This window comes from Denticeps clupeoides, unplaced genomic scaffold (genome assembly GCF_900700375.1).
Source record: "Denticeps clupeoides unplaced genomic scaffold, fDenClu1.1, whole genome shotgun sequence".
Lineage (NCBI taxonomy): Eukaryota > Metazoa > Chordata > Actinopteri > Clupeiformes > Denticipitidae > Denticeps > Denticeps clupeoides.
Window position 1 is genome coordinate 198,442 of NW_021629971.1, and position 15,729 is coordinate 214,170.

General features: G+C 40.3%; 1 long non-coding RNA gene across 1 annotated transcript; it reads left to right on the plus strand.

Annotated features, from left to right (window-relative positions):
* The first annotated feature begins 1,048 nt into the window (after positions 1-1,048).
* On the plus strand, positions 1,049-4,850 carry LOC114778573 (uncharacterized). Its single transcript, XR_003746399.1, has 5 exons — positions 1,049-1,154; positions 1,261-1,342; positions 1,701-1,877; positions 4,112-4,302; positions 4,794-4,850. It is a non-coding gene; the product is annotated as an uncharacterized LOC114778573 (long non-coding RNA).
* The last annotated feature ends 10,879 nt before the right edge of the window (positions 4,851-15,729 follow it).

A 15,729-nucleotide genomic window follows, 5' to 3' on the forward strand; every position in this document is an offset into this window, starting at 1 on the left:
TATATATCTTAAAGAAGTCTGTGTAGTGTACTGCATTTATTTGATTAGTTAATTTTTTTTTTTAAAGGACAAGACTTTCTCATTACAGTCTCATACAGACACTGAAGGATAAGCCACTAACACAGTGCATGGTGACTTGTATGTTCTGTGGCCAGAATTCCATGATGAACCATGTTGACCATGTTGATGTCTGTGAAACGTAAGTAACCATCTGATAATCTACCATGTACAAACTACAGTGGTGATGTGGCTGCTTCATTCATCTCTATACTTTTACTTACAGTGCTCGTCCAGCATCTCAGGCCTCTGCTTCATCTTCACCCTCCACCCATCCAGCATCTCAGACCAAAATCAAATCTAATCAAATCTTATATACACACATTATAAACATTAATGATTGCTAAGATAATACAGGTACACATAAAATAGTACAATAGTGATGTGCTAGATGGTCCTAGTCTACACGGTCTCCAGAGTACCAGCAGCTCAGCTTTATGTCTCTATGCAGATTAGTCATTTACAGCATTAGTCACCATCCTGAATGTGTCCAGTGATGGTGGTGTCGTCTTCAAACTTCAGGAGTTTTCGGGGGTTGTTGTCTCTGGGGTGGGGTGGGTGACATGTATAAATATGAATTATTAGAATTTATGGTCATATGCCAGGGGTCTGTTGTCTGTAGCTGGTAATGTCTCTCCACACTGACGCCGGGTTGTTGACCAAAAACTATTCATTCCACTTCTCAGAGTAGCTTCTTCTGATTTCCCTGGACAGTGTGTGTTTTATTGATCCAATGTTTTTACCATGGTATTAAACACTCAATGACCTTGATGTTATGGACATTGTTACACTTGTAAGTGCAAATGTAGAATATATTTATAGATATTTCATATTCAGTCAACAGAATTCAACACAAGTCGTACAGTTATATCATCATTTTTTATATCTTGTCTGTGTTTAAATGCATATGTATCTAAGTGTTTTTATGTCTTTTTTATGTCTTTTAGGCATGATCAGTTTTGCATGTTTACTGTGATTTCACAGCTTGAAAAGAACAACGACTTAACTGCTGAACGAGACCAAGTTAACCACTTGCCGATCAGTTGGGAACTTCCCATGATGACAGTGTCCAACAGACGGTGTTTGGCTGAAAAAAGGTTCCTCATGTAGAATGTAATTGACATATATTATGTGCGCTTATTCAGCTGCTCAGAATGTGCAGCTAAATATTATCCATGTCTGGTGCCATCTTGTTTCTACTAGATGTGAAAGGCAGGTGGCACAGATAAGAACTGGGTTGAAAGACACTGGGGTCCTAAGGATGTTAAAGGAACGGCCTGATTTGGTAACAATGCTTTTCCCCTCACTGTTCTTGACACACAGTTGAGATTTATGACATTTCGGTTGAGACCTTTATCAGAATTCTACATTGTATTTAGCTTTTATGCTTTTACTGCTATTTTAGATTCAGTGTATTCATTGGTGTTATGTACTTTCAGTCTTAAGTCATTCATAAATTGAGTTTCAAAAGATTCTGTGTGTGATTTTGTGCTCTATTAGAGTTGACTGTATTAGACAATATGCATTACTTAATTTCTGACATCCTATTTGTACTTCAGGCAGCCTAAAGGAATGTTAGTCTGGGAATAGGTATTCCAGTTGTTCTACTGTTGAGTTGTAAACTTCCTGTGCTTCACTCATAGAAACATCATGATTGGGCAGTCTTGCAAGCTCCTCTGGCGTAAGCTGACGGGTTAACTTGACATCAGGGACTTCAATTCCAGCCACATCTGCCAAGTCTGGGCCATTGCACCATAAAGCTCATCAACCTAAAAATAATTCTGCATCTCGATTCTGCATCATCACAGAGATGTTTCATGGTAAACACATCTAGCACATATGATAGATCACATTAGATCACACTAGCACAATCATTCTAAAGTCACAAGGACCTCTGGGTAGGGCCCCACAAACACACCCAAACACACCTTAATCAAATATATATTTGCGTGTGGCAAGAGTATGTGGGGAAAAGAATGCGGTTCTCTTCTGAATTCAGCTGGTATGGTGACTGGCTATTTTCGCATCTCAGGTAATGGAAGTTCCGTTCTTCTTGGAACCTGCTGAGATGAGTCTGAAGCAATGCTAAGAAAACCCAGCAATACCTTAAACTAAACAATACTAATACTTATTGGTAGCAGCAATATTTGATTCATTCTTCCAGCTTAAAAAATATACAGCATGTACAAAAATAGCTGATTAGAGCTGATATTATCAGTGTAAAAAGATACTGTAAACTGGTCGACCACTTTTGTTGTTTTCCACGTAATCTGCTAAAGCAAAAGATTTGCAATTTAGTCATTTGTTATTCAAAAATTAATAAAGGTGTTTAGGGGTTTAATACAGACTACACACGAGACAAGGGAACATAAACACGCACAATGACCCGACGGCGAACAGACACGAACAGGATAGCTTTATACAATTATATAAATAGACACCAGGTGAACACGATCAGGGAACATTACACGAGACTAACATGAAACTCCGGTCCGGACTCTGGATCCGGAGTAACCCCTGCCGGTCCGGATCATGACAAAAGGATTGCATCAGCACTTTGGACATTGAATTGCCATTTGCAAAATGAATTTCCTTTTGAATAAATATGTAGAAAACCCATGGCAAAACAGAATGCAATTGAGTGAATTGTTATTATATTTTTTATTAAAAAAAACTTCTAAGGATTACATCAGTTTACATGCACTAATTGAACATTGCATTGCCAATTGCCCATTGAACTTCCATTTGAATATTTTTGCTTAAAACTGTCCATATTAAACTGGTTTTCTGATCATGACAGTGAGTTGACTGCACTGCAATGTCCTCCACAGTCACCAGATCTCAATCCAATCAGACATCTTTCTGATAGGGTGTGACAAGAGATTCGAATCATGGATGTGTAGCCATAAAATTGGTAGCAAATGCATGAGGCATTCATGTCAATATGAACCCAAATTTGTAAGGGATGTTTCCGTCATCTTGTTGAATCTATGCTTTGAGAATTAAGGCACTTCAGAATCAGAAAACTTCATTGATTTAGGAAAAAAATGATTACATAATGACAAACACACAAAGACACAAGAATGTGAAATAAAATATGTCTCAATAACATCTATAGAAAATTCTGCTGAGTGAAAAAATTTAAAACTACAGAAGGCAAAATGGTCTAACGTGGTACTGGCAAGGTGTACCTAATAAAGTGGCCGGTATAATGTCACTAAATATAAATGTATATATTTTTAATAATATTCGATATTATTAATATAATATTATTAATATAATAGCAAAATTCAAGCTGGGGATCGTCATCATACATCATAGTTATATATACATATTTCACATCGGACGTGAAAAGCAGTAGCGCCTGTTTAACTTACTCACAAACGTCCGAGGGCAGAACGAAAATTGATTGGTTCAGAGAGAGAACCAATCAAATTGTAGAGGAGGCGGGTAAACCAACCACGACAATTCTAATGAAATGCTGATTTCATGTGATGCATGACTCATATTTGCCTATTTTATAACCACTTCAAAGTTTGCTGTAAAAACGGAGCTATTATGTTTTTCATTTTTCCAGCAGCCATCACTTCAGGTCAGGTTTGGTATTTGAAATGGCTTTTTTGCTACATTATTATGATCTCTTATTAGTGGTGTAGGGTTTTGAAGGTCTGGGGAAGACTGTTTGTAGCAGTAGTTAATATTAGTAATGTAGGGCAAAGCTGTGCTGTCAGCATTATTACTGCTGGTGGTTCAGATTAGTTATACAGTAAAGTTATTGCCCTCGAATAAAGAAGGTTAAAGATCCTGGGGTGACACACAATAGTAAATAGTAAAAAGTCCGTAAAATGTCTTTCCTGACTACAAAGGATTTGAGCTGCCTGAATCTCCTCTGTGTTGGAGGAGAACTTCAGCAGGGGCTCGAAGATGATGCCCAAGTATTTATACTCCTCAACTAGCTCTACTGGCTTCTCGTGGATGGAGATAACTGCTGCAGCCAGGTCCCCCTGCTTAGTGGTGAAGATCACCAACATCTCCTTGGTTTTCTGACATTCAGTTCCAGACATGAGGTCCACAAACTCCTGCAGAAGCGGACCATGGTTGTTTGAGGGGCCTGACAACAGAGACTGGAGGACTGTGTCCTTGGCGTCCTTCACCGGGTGTCTGCCTGCAGTCATCTGTATATAAGATGAGGAGCAGAGGAGAGAGCATGCAGCCTTGTGGTGACCAGGTGGAGGTATAACGGAGGTCAGTTTTTTTAACCAGTACTCTCTGTGATCTGTTGGTCAGAAAGTCCAATATCCACAGGATTGTCTAGTTGTCCAGATGAAATTTGGAGGAAAGTTAATTAGCCAGGATGTGGGGGTGCAGGTTGTCGAAAGCTGAGGACAAGTCAGCAAATAAGAGTCTTATTGAAGAAATAGATTTATGTATTCAAAGAAATTAGTTCATCGATTTTCAGTTGTCAGATATAAATATATTTTTAATGTATTAATTATTTAAATTCTAGTTATTCATATATATGCACATATCAATACTGAAGACATGATCCTTACTAGAGCTTAATACTTGCAATGTCTGTTGCAAAAAGGTTCATTGTCCACTTTGTCCACAAACACTATTTAAACCTGCATTACTAGTGCATCTTAATAATTTAAGGTTATGTTTTATTACTTTTTAACAGTAATGTACAATTAGATAACTAACTTTACTAATTTTTCCTGGTTCTCTGCTCAAAGGATCCAAAATATGCAGATGCAACCTCAAGTGCAGAACCCAGAGACGTTTCCCATGATATTAGAAGACAATGCTGTGAAGGGACAACATGGTAGACCGTATACGGTAGACTATAGACCAACTCCTGATGCTCTGCAGGCATCATGGAAGCGCTTACAAACTGTTGAGAATTTGCCTGCTAATGTTTACTTTATTACAGTGAAATACAATTTAAATTTGGTACAATACATTAATGTTGATGTCCTGTGTTTCTTGTTGGCTGGAACAGGTCATCAGCCAGGAGCGAGACATCCGCGCAGGAGACAGAATACAGGAAGTAGCGAGACATCCCGACATCCCCAGACCAGGAAAGAGGTGCACTGGTCCGAATCTTGGACTCAACCAATCAGTTCCTCCACTCTTGTCTGTCCCCGTGCAGATCAGCGATATGTCATGCAGCAAAGTCCTCAGTTCAGGCTGCACTCGGGGTGGAAACTCGGGGAGGAAACTCGGGGAGGAAACTCGGGGAGGAAACTCGGGGTGCGCTGGCAGCAGTGGGGTCAGTGAAGGTGGACTGCTGTTTAAATGGAGTAACCTTAAAGATGCAGTTTTTTTATTCTGGATGACATTAATCGTCCATTTCAATGTTTTTGTAAAATCTGGCGCATGGGAACGCACGCTCCTTGTTGCTGGTGGGAGCGCAAAGGCGATGCAGCTAGACTGCTCTGCCTAGTCCACTTGAACGCACTTATTATAGGGAACCTTTTGTCCCCAGCATGCGGATTAACCTGAGGGAGGAAGATAAACGGCGCTTCTGACCCCAAGAAGAGCACAGCAGGAGGACCCGTCCCTGCTAGCCCTGTTGGATTGAGCAAGATACGCCGTTAAGTACAAAAAACCATATACAGATACAGTACAAACCTTAAAGTATCACTGACAATTTGCTATATTGAAGGACTCAGGCTCCTGTATAAAATACAACTGGAAGACAGAAATGTTGCAGATTGATGAGCTCTGGAGCCCTTTTTAATAGTCATATCCAAAATTAAACAGAGGAAACAATTTTTTTTAACTTACTTGTGACTGTAGTTATTCATTCCAACTAATTACAGATGTTTTGGGACAGTTTTGAAAATATCACATCATATGTATATTCCCAATTTTTATGTTTATATTTTCCAATCAAAAGAACAACTTACAAAAAAAACTGGCTAAACAAGAACAAAATGTATTGATTTGAAATTTGAAAAATAATAAAAGTAATACTAAAACGATATAAAATAACTATGTTAAATTCCAATAATCCCTGGAATAAATTAACTGTATCCACATTATTGTGTATCATGGCATTGCTTGAAGCAGTTTTTTTTTTGACGTGTGGCTCCTGGCACTTTCTGCAGTGTTTTCACCCTTTGATCACCTCGTCTTGCAGTATCTCATCGCCGCTTGGCAGAGAGGTGGGGGTAGAAAAAATATGAAGTAAAATGTATTCATTTATTAGCCAGCAATTTTGATTATATAACTAATTTGAAATAAACAATGCTGTACTCAGCAAATAAACAAAGAACATCACACAATTAGAGGGAGAAAACATAAAAAATATATAACTGAAAAATATATGAAAAATATCGTAAAATAAATTATACAACAGAGAGTACATACCTTTCAGAAGAAGGGATCCGAAAATACCTCAACCTCTTCTGCACACAGGAGATCCTCTTCATCAGATGAAGATTGAACAGTACAAATAGCTGGACTGCTGTGTTGTACCAGAATGTCCAGCACCTCCTCAGTCGTAAAAAACTTGCTTCTTTGCTGCGCCATCATAGTTTGGTCTTCTTTCTGAATCTACAGAAACAGCGGCGCCTGTCTTGTGTTGTGGACTGTTTTGCCTGTAATTCTGTACAATACGCGCAGGCATATCTCACGATCGCATTGATCGATTTGAATGGTTTGTTTTAATCGTCTGAGCCTGTAGAATTGTGGGAGCATTTGTGGAAATAACACCATTCACCACACACCATACGTGCGGGCATGAAGGCTGTGTTACGGTATGTTACGTCCCTGGTCTAGGGTCAGGGACATAACAATGGGACATAGGAGCAGCAACAACACTTATGGCTAACCGTTTATTACAAACAAGGACATTGAAACAACAATACACACACAAAACAGGTCTGGGCAGTCTAAGTTATTCTTGTCTTCTGGTCACAATCCTTCTTGCTTCACACCAACACTCTCTTCGCATCACCAACAACACTCTCTCCTCACACCACATCCTCCTCTTGTCCCAAAGCAGACGCCATTTTGAGTCCTCTTCCCTATTACAGCCCACCAATCATGGCAGGAAGTGGGAGGAGTCCAATCATGGAGCCACCTGCAACATTACGGAGAGAGAGAGACAGAAAGAGAGAGAGAGAGAGAGAGAGAGAGACACACAAACAGAACACACCCATACTCTGCCACGGGACGTCACAGGTAATGTCTTTGCCCTTTTTAGGCGTGCGGCAGGTGTGCGATTTTTACGCTGTGTATCAGGCTGCCGATTTTTTTGGAATTTATTAATCGTCAGACATGGTCAAGCAGAGTTTTTTGGTAATATTTGTTTATGTGCGTGCTTTAAAATTGTGTTTTGTTTATGTAGTTTTGATATAAAATTATTTTTAAATAAATAAGTTTTTCCTTGATAAAATTGTGATAACCACATATATTCATTTCCTGTTTCTCTGTAGGATGATGAGTCTCAGCTTGTGGAGAAACTACAGCAGCAGATGCTGGATCAGGGAGAGGTACGTTTACACCCGCCCACTCCCCGACACACCCACCCACTCCCCGGTATTCTTCAAGTCTTGTGTAAAAATCACCTACTTTCTGAAAATGCTGAGTGATTCTTGAGGTGATTATTTAATTTTTTTGCTTTTATATCAGTGTTAGTGTCCCCTAATACTGTATCTGAAATCTCTTTCTGAAATTCAGCCTTTGTGCATAATTACAACCACTTTGATCCAGTCCAAAAATGAGATTTCTGTATGAATGTCTGTAGCTTTCAAATGCTAATGAGGAGGAGAGAGGCGGGACGAGGAGGGGGGCGACCTATAGAAGTTGAGTGGACATTAGTGGAAATGACATCATCACACCATTCACCGATTACAATGTCTGGTGCAGACAGTTTTAATTCTATTCATTATTCTAAAATCACTATTTTTACAGCCTTTTGCATGAAGTAACTAAACAAATACATTTGTGCTCATTTTCAGAGAGCAACTGCAATGATGACATAAGGGAACAAATTCCAGATCAGACTGTTTGAACTGCCGCTCTCTTCTTCATCATCTGGAAACGACTCTTGCTGCTCATTTTTCTGTTCCAGCAACAATCCTGAGTGTCACAGATATGCTGGACAATCTAGGGATAAACTAAACATCTAGGTCACCATCCCACATGCCTCACATCCTCTTTGCATTGTGGTCTATCTATATCAGCTATGGCTCATGTTTTTCTTCAGCCAATTAACATTTATTTGTTCAATTTCAGGTTGACACTTTTTTTTGTGAAGTGATTGTCAATGTGAAACCACAGCACAGCACATGGTGACACAACAAAATGTGTCCTCTGCTTTTAACCATCACCCTTGGTGAGCGGTGGGCAGCCAGTAGTGCATGCCTGCAGGAAAGTTCCATTTGCACTGAGAGAGAAATTTAAGAAACAAACTTGCAGGCATGGAAAGTTATTGAACGTTATAAAGGAAGATTGATGAACTGACTGATTGGGTGAGATCTCATACTGCAGAAGACAAATGATGAATTACAAATATGTTTGGATGCTAGAGATGCTGTGACGCTAGCTGTGATTTCTTATCACAGAGATGATCCATAGAAAGGAAAAGTGAGGAGAATGTTAGTGGCGGTTTTCAGGGGTAAGGAGAAGAACGAGTCAGAGATATGAAAGATGTGAAAGAGTGCAGGAAGGTGAGACCGAGTGAAGGTTATGTAGAATGAGTAATTAATGGTGGTCAGTCTTGGATCCGATAGGTAAAGTGAGGGTGAAGGACAGAATGTGGTGGTCAGAGATGTGAAGTGGAGTGGAAGAAAGGACGGTAGGTGGCGACAGATGAATGAAGACCAGGTCCAGGTCCATTCCCTTTCCTCTTTTGTTGCTGTTAAAGAGTGGAGATTAATGAGGGCCAATATATGGTGCGAGGCATGTAAGACATAAAATATCCGTACAGGTTGCATCAACAGAAAAAACTGCTCACATTCCCTTTAAATGTTAGTTACTTTTACCTGAGCATGCATGTCATACGAATAAGTGAAGCGCTATAATAAAATTTCATACTGCATCACATGAACTAATATAAAGTTATTCCGTCAGGTGTTTGTTTTTTTTCTAGCAAACTCCATGCAGGATTTCATGTGTCTTGCTCCGAGGAGAGGCTTTTGTCGGGCCACTCTTCCATAAAGCACTGTATATGGAGAAGATCCGTAGAGAGGATCGTGAGGTCCTGGACGTAGCTGAGTTGGTCACTGTAACATGGATGAGATGCTGCTGCTGGGGTCTCTGCTGTCTCCCACAGTGAAAACCCTCAGGTCTAGCAGAACTACATGATGGACCTCCTCCCTCCTGCTGTAATCCAAGACAAGTTGACAAGTTAGGCCTTATCAGGGCTCTTAGTTTTTGTAACCTCAAAATCAATAGAAATCGAACGAGAATTGCTGGTGTCTTCCTCCTGTAAGTCGATTTGGATGAAAGCATCTCATGTAAAAGCATCTCATGTACTTGTAAAGCATCTCATAATACCAATGTCTGGTAATTTCTTTTCATCTTTTAGATGAAATAGTTTAAGTAATGAGAGGAATTTGGAGATTTTCTGCTCTAATGTTTCACTTGATATTAAATTACCTTATACTTATAAATGTTCACCTAACCTGCATATGGTCTGAAATTTTTTCAGAAAACATATTTCACGTGACCACCTATCAAACTCCCATATCTGACCCAGGACTGTATGTAGAGGCATCAAGTTCAGGCTATATCCAGTGCCAGCAGAAATTAAGGAGCCCTGTGTAGGACTTTATCTTGTCTTCAGATCATCAAAAAGGACTATCTCTCAGAACATCCTCCATATTCTCAATGCCATACATCATTAGTGGGGAGCATAATTTATAATAATCTGAATTATTGTGAAGTTTTTTTTTTTTTTTGACAAAACATGCAAGTTCTCTGGTACATTTATACAGGGTGTCCACAAAACAACTAGGCCAATTGGAGATGAATTGGACACAAATTGGCACCAATTTAACCTGTAGTTTCTTAAACAGTTTAATAATTAACAGAAGAAGCAAAAAAAAGCCAAATAAAAAGGCTCCAGTGGTGGCACTCTTGACCTTCAGGATCAGGGCGGGGTTCAACTCCCTGTGGAGTCTGTTTTCAGAATGGCTTCTTATCTAATGTCTAAACGTTTAATGTGCAATTTTTTTGCATTTTTATATGCATTAAATGAGGCTATTCCCTAATCTAGCGTCCTTTAACTTCAGCAAAGATTCAAACTGTCCTCTGTAGCTGTGAAATTCTTTTACGTTGCTATTCAGCAGGTTGATGGATTATAAAACCAGCAGTTAACGCTAATAATGTTGATCACTTGCCTGATTTTATGTTCCCCTGGCCCACCCATTTCAGCAGTTCTGTAGGCGGTCCTGGGACATGTCCCTGAGGAGCGCCAGCCAGCTGGTCAGCACTAATTTTGAGGGAGAAAGAGGAGACGCCGTCTAGACACGATGCTTTACTGCTCCTGTTTGGAGAAGAAATTACATCTAAATAAGGAAAAATCAAATGTTTAAATCTTTAAATGTGTGTTGTCTTTCACCATGTGGATAACCAATGGTTAGATGATGAGCAAAAATGAACATAATTGTATTTAAATTAAAGTAGTTAAAACAGGCAGAAGTAAATATTACTGTAATATTATTTTTTTCTCTTCTGAACATTCTGATTAAATTACCTGTCTTTAGATGAGTCTCAAACATTAATAAACCTTTCAAAATCTCCTAGGGTTTAACGTAAAAAAAACCCCACTAAAATCATCTTAGAATTTATATATGTCAACCTTAAAATAAAACTGAAATTGCTGTGTGGTATACACATTAGCCAATTGTGAGCTTGTGACTGTACTTTTATATTCTGTTAATTGTGTCCAGGCCGTGTTCCTAAGGCCTGTACTTAAAGTTGGTGCTATTAGCAATGAACACTTCACACCAATCAAGATGATGTTTCTTAACTTGTGAAACTATAGTCAAAAAAGGAATCTGGCAGTGAAAATCATTCCAGGCATTGACCTGGAGGTATGTAATGGTGTAATGTGTGTTGGTTTACATAGATTATACTAGAACCAAAAGGAGTATCTACATCCTGGGAACATAAAGTATCAGGAGTATTACTGGGCTTCTAGATAGAACTTCACCTGGTGGTTGAGGATGGGATTGGATATCAGCACCGTCTCCACACACTGCTCCTTGGGCGCCTATCATAACTGCCCACTGCTCCCTCAGGGAATGTGTTAAATGCAGAGACCACATTTCACTGTGTGCACTTGGTGCTGTACTGTCATGAAAGTGTTAACTAATCACTTTCACTTCAGTTCAAAATTCACCAATTCAGAATTTCTTTGTATTGAAAAAACAAGTATTCACTACATATAATGTGTGTTTTAATTTAAACCTGCTAAAAAAAACCCACAAAAGAATGTGGATGTCTTATTTCAGTATTAGGCGCCTTTATGGTTAAGTACATAACTCCACATGTGTTCATTCATAGTTTTAATGCCTTCAGTGAGAATCTACCAATGTAAAATGGTCATGAAGAAAACATATAGAAAGAGAAGGTGTGTCCAAACGTTTGGCCTGTACTGTATGTGAAGTTATGACTGGAACGTCTGGATTTCTACATTCTGTTAATCACAAAACATTTTTTGTTAATCACAAAACAATTTTTTATATCATATTACAGTGTCCCTGAGCAAATCCTAGATTCTCATAAATCCAATATGTTGAACTCATATACCATATATGCATGTGGTATGGCAGATTGAAAAAGCACTGACAAAACATCTCCATCAAGTGTCAGGACATCTTTGAACCTGTACCTGGACAAGATAAACTCATCAGAACTGTGAAGACCAAGGGTTCATTCTGGGCAGAAGCAGCATCAAACAAAGACATATAGCTCATGCTTGTGCTCCCTTTCTGGGAAATGTATTTGGGTGTCTTAGTCAGCTTCTGCTGAACTTCCACAAAAATGAGTTCTACATGAAGAGGATCGGTGATGAGGCTCAAGAAAACAGAATAATCTCCTGCATTAGATAAAGGAGCTTCTACATTATGTGGGAGCCTTGCATGAGAAAGACAGTAAATAAATCCCCAGAAATCTGACTGAGATGTTCGCCCACTTCTTTATCATCCAGACCTGCATGAAGAACCAGAATTATGATGCGATTATCTTGAAATTTAAACAACGTCTTATTATATGAAGCAAACCTGAGAGAATATGGCATAGACGTCACTGCTGCATTGGTCTATGTGTGACTTTCATGATCTGGACCGGCAGGGGTTTACTCCGGATCCGGAGTCCCGAGTCCGGACCGGAGTTTCATGTTCGTCCTGTGTAATGTTGCTGGTTCGAATCCCGATCCACTGAGGTGCCACTGAGCAAAGCGCCGCCCCCCCACACACTGCTCCCCGGGCGCCTGTCATGGCTGCCCACTGCTCACTCAGTGTGATAGGTTAAATGCAGAGGACAAATTTCACTGTGTGCTGTGTATCAAATGTGACAATCACTTCACTTTATTATTATTACCATAAATCAGGAAGTTTTCCATGTTGTGAAGAACTTCAACATGATGTTTACAACAGTCTGCTAATTCCTCTGAGTAATTGTAACAGTTTTTCCTACAGAGAACATGGCACTGGTGAGGAATCAATCTCGTGCTGGATGCCTGAAAGAAACCATGCTCAGGGCAACAGCAGCCAAATACTTGAAATGATCTAAGGATTACATCAGTTTATGACTGCCACAAACACACAAGAATGTGAAATAAAATATATATAAACTACAGAAGGCAAAATGGTCCAACGTGGTACTGGCAAGGTGTACCTAATAAAGTGGCCGGTGAGTGTGTAATGTCACAAATTATAAATGTATATATTTTTTAATAATGCTGTCATTAAATCATTACATATTTGGGTATAGAAGTTGGGGAGAAAGTTAAAGAGTTATTATCTGAAGCTCACATTGGACATTTGCTAATCATACATTTGGAAAAATGGGAATCCATAAAAAGGATCCAGCGACGTTCCTCCTGTCTCGTTTTTAAAGTCTGGGGAAGACTGTGTTGCAAGCAGTTACTATAAGTAATGTAGGGCAAATATGTGCTGTCAGCTTTATTACTTTATTATTATTTTGTACATTCCTATATCAAGCTATTTTAAATCTCATGTCTGGCTTGGCACGAATTATTACATGAATGCTCTTATTTTTCCTGATGTAAAAGACAGTATCAGAGTGGACATACTATGCACATCACAGTTAAAGCAAACATTTGTTTTGATCAGCCATTAAGTGATGACCAACCGCTGATCACTGTAGTACAGACACTCTGTCAAAAACAACTACTTAAAGAACATCCACATCTCATGATGCTTATGGATGCCATCTACGAAGGCATGATCTTAGTGCAGCTTTTATGAATAAAATGTAAAACAGACAGAGATTTGCACATTGAACTCAGTTCAAAGAACTTTATTTGTCCCCGAGGGGCAATTTAAAAGGCGCAGTGGTGCAGCACACACATATAACAGTTGTTACATTAGACACAACATAAAAATAGGTTCTGGATCAGAGTATATAATTTTGATATATTGCCTCTCATGAAGGGGTTCAGAGCAAGAATTTCATCTGCAGGTGAATTAGCTGGTGAATGTAAAAATCTAAAGTGTTTGCTCACAAAACTTCTAATCTGTAGGAATCTATAGAAATGAGATTTGGGAATATTGTAACTTTTTTGCAATGTTTCGAATGTCAAAAGTGTTCCTTCAGCGAAGAGGTCTTTGATAAAGATCAAGCCATTGTTTTGCCAGGTTTGAAATGCTGCATCCGTTTGGGACGGTAAGAAAAGATGGTTATTCAAAAGGGGAGAAAATAAGCTTAGTTGATTTATACGAAAATGTTTCCTAAACTGGAGCCAAATCTTAAGTGAGTGTTTTACTACAGGATTAAGGAGGCGTGAAAACCGCTGCATAGATATAGGAGCGCTCATTAAGGAAATAGGACAAAGCCCTGAATCACCTCGCAATTCCATGTCTGCCCAAGCAGGGCCAGGATTATCACGCCACGCAAAGATCCAGTATATTAATTTTCTTATGTTTGCTGCCCAATATTAATACATGAAGTTTGGCAAACCCATACCACCTGCTGCTTTAGGCATTTCAAGGAAAATATTCCTCATCCGCAGGACAGATTTATTCCACACAAATGAAGAAATCAAAGAACCTAACTCCTTGAAGACAGACTTGGGTAGGAAAATAGGAATCATTTGGAATAAATACAGAAAGCGTGGTAGGACTACCATCTTAATGGTATTCACTCTTCCAGCCAAAGAAATGGGCAATGAAAACCATTGTGAGAAATCGTTTTTTGTACGCTCAAGTAGAATTTTAAAATTGCGTGCATAAAGGCCCTTATAAGAATGGGGGACATTAATTCCCAAATAATTAAATTCCACAACCTGCTTAAATGGAAAAGAACTAGGATCCAGTGACATTGCCAACTGATTAACCTGCAAAATGGTGCTTTTAGAAACATTCAGTTTATAGCCTGAAGTTAAACTATATGACCGTAATAGTTCCATGAGGACTGGTATAGATTCTAAAGGGTTAGACAAATATATTAGTAGGTCATCTGCATAGAGTGACACCTTATGAGTTTTGTTGAACCTGGTTACACCTGTAATCCTCTCCTCTTTCCTAAGGGCAATCGCCAAAGGCTCTATAGCTAAGTCAAAAAGGAAAGGTGACAGACAGCAACCCTGTCTTGTACCACGATGCAAAGGGAAATAATCTGATATTACAGAGTTAGTTCGTACAGAGGCCAGTGGTGAATTATACATTATTTTAACCCAAGATATAAATGTCGGACCAGTCACGACTACGGACGTACGGGGAAGGAAGCGCAGAGGTCTGACATGTTGGGAAGGGGTTTTATTTACAAACAAACAAAAAACACAAATAAAGACTGGCGCGGTGGCCGAAAACGATTTAACTTAAATGAAGAACGTAAACAAACCCGTAGGTGTGTGGCGATTGCCAGAACTCAAAATACCTTTGACCCAAGACCAGGTCAAGTTCGTGCAAGTGAAGTTCACGAAAATGCCGGAGACCCAGAAGGGGCGGAAACTTCTGGCATTTATGGGGCATCAGGATTGGAGTCAGGTGTGGAGCCCAGCTGCAGGCAATCCTGACAGAGCCCCCCCTCCAAGGGCTACGTCCTCGGAGCCCCAACAGTACCATCAGTGGAGGCGGCGGGGCGGACGGTGGCAACCACAGGGCTTCTGCCCTGCTGTATCCTCCCCTTGGAGGACCCGGTCCCTCGGGCTGGCTCCCCGGCGTGGTCAGGCGTGGCGGCCCCGGTCCCTCGGGCTGGCTCCCCGGCGTGGTCAGGCGTGGCGGCCCCGGACCCTCGGCCTGGCTCCCCGGTGTGGTCCCGCGTGGCGGCCCCGGACCCTCGGCCTGGCTCCCCGGCGTGGTCCCGCGTGGCGGCCCCGGACCCTCGGCCTGGCTCCCCGGCGTGGTCCCGCATGGCGGGCCCGGACCCTCGGCCTGGCTCCCCGGCGTGGTCCCGCTTGGTGGCCCCGGACTCCCGTACCTGCACACAATAATCAGGGGCGATCCATCTGGGTACGTGTGGGCCCTG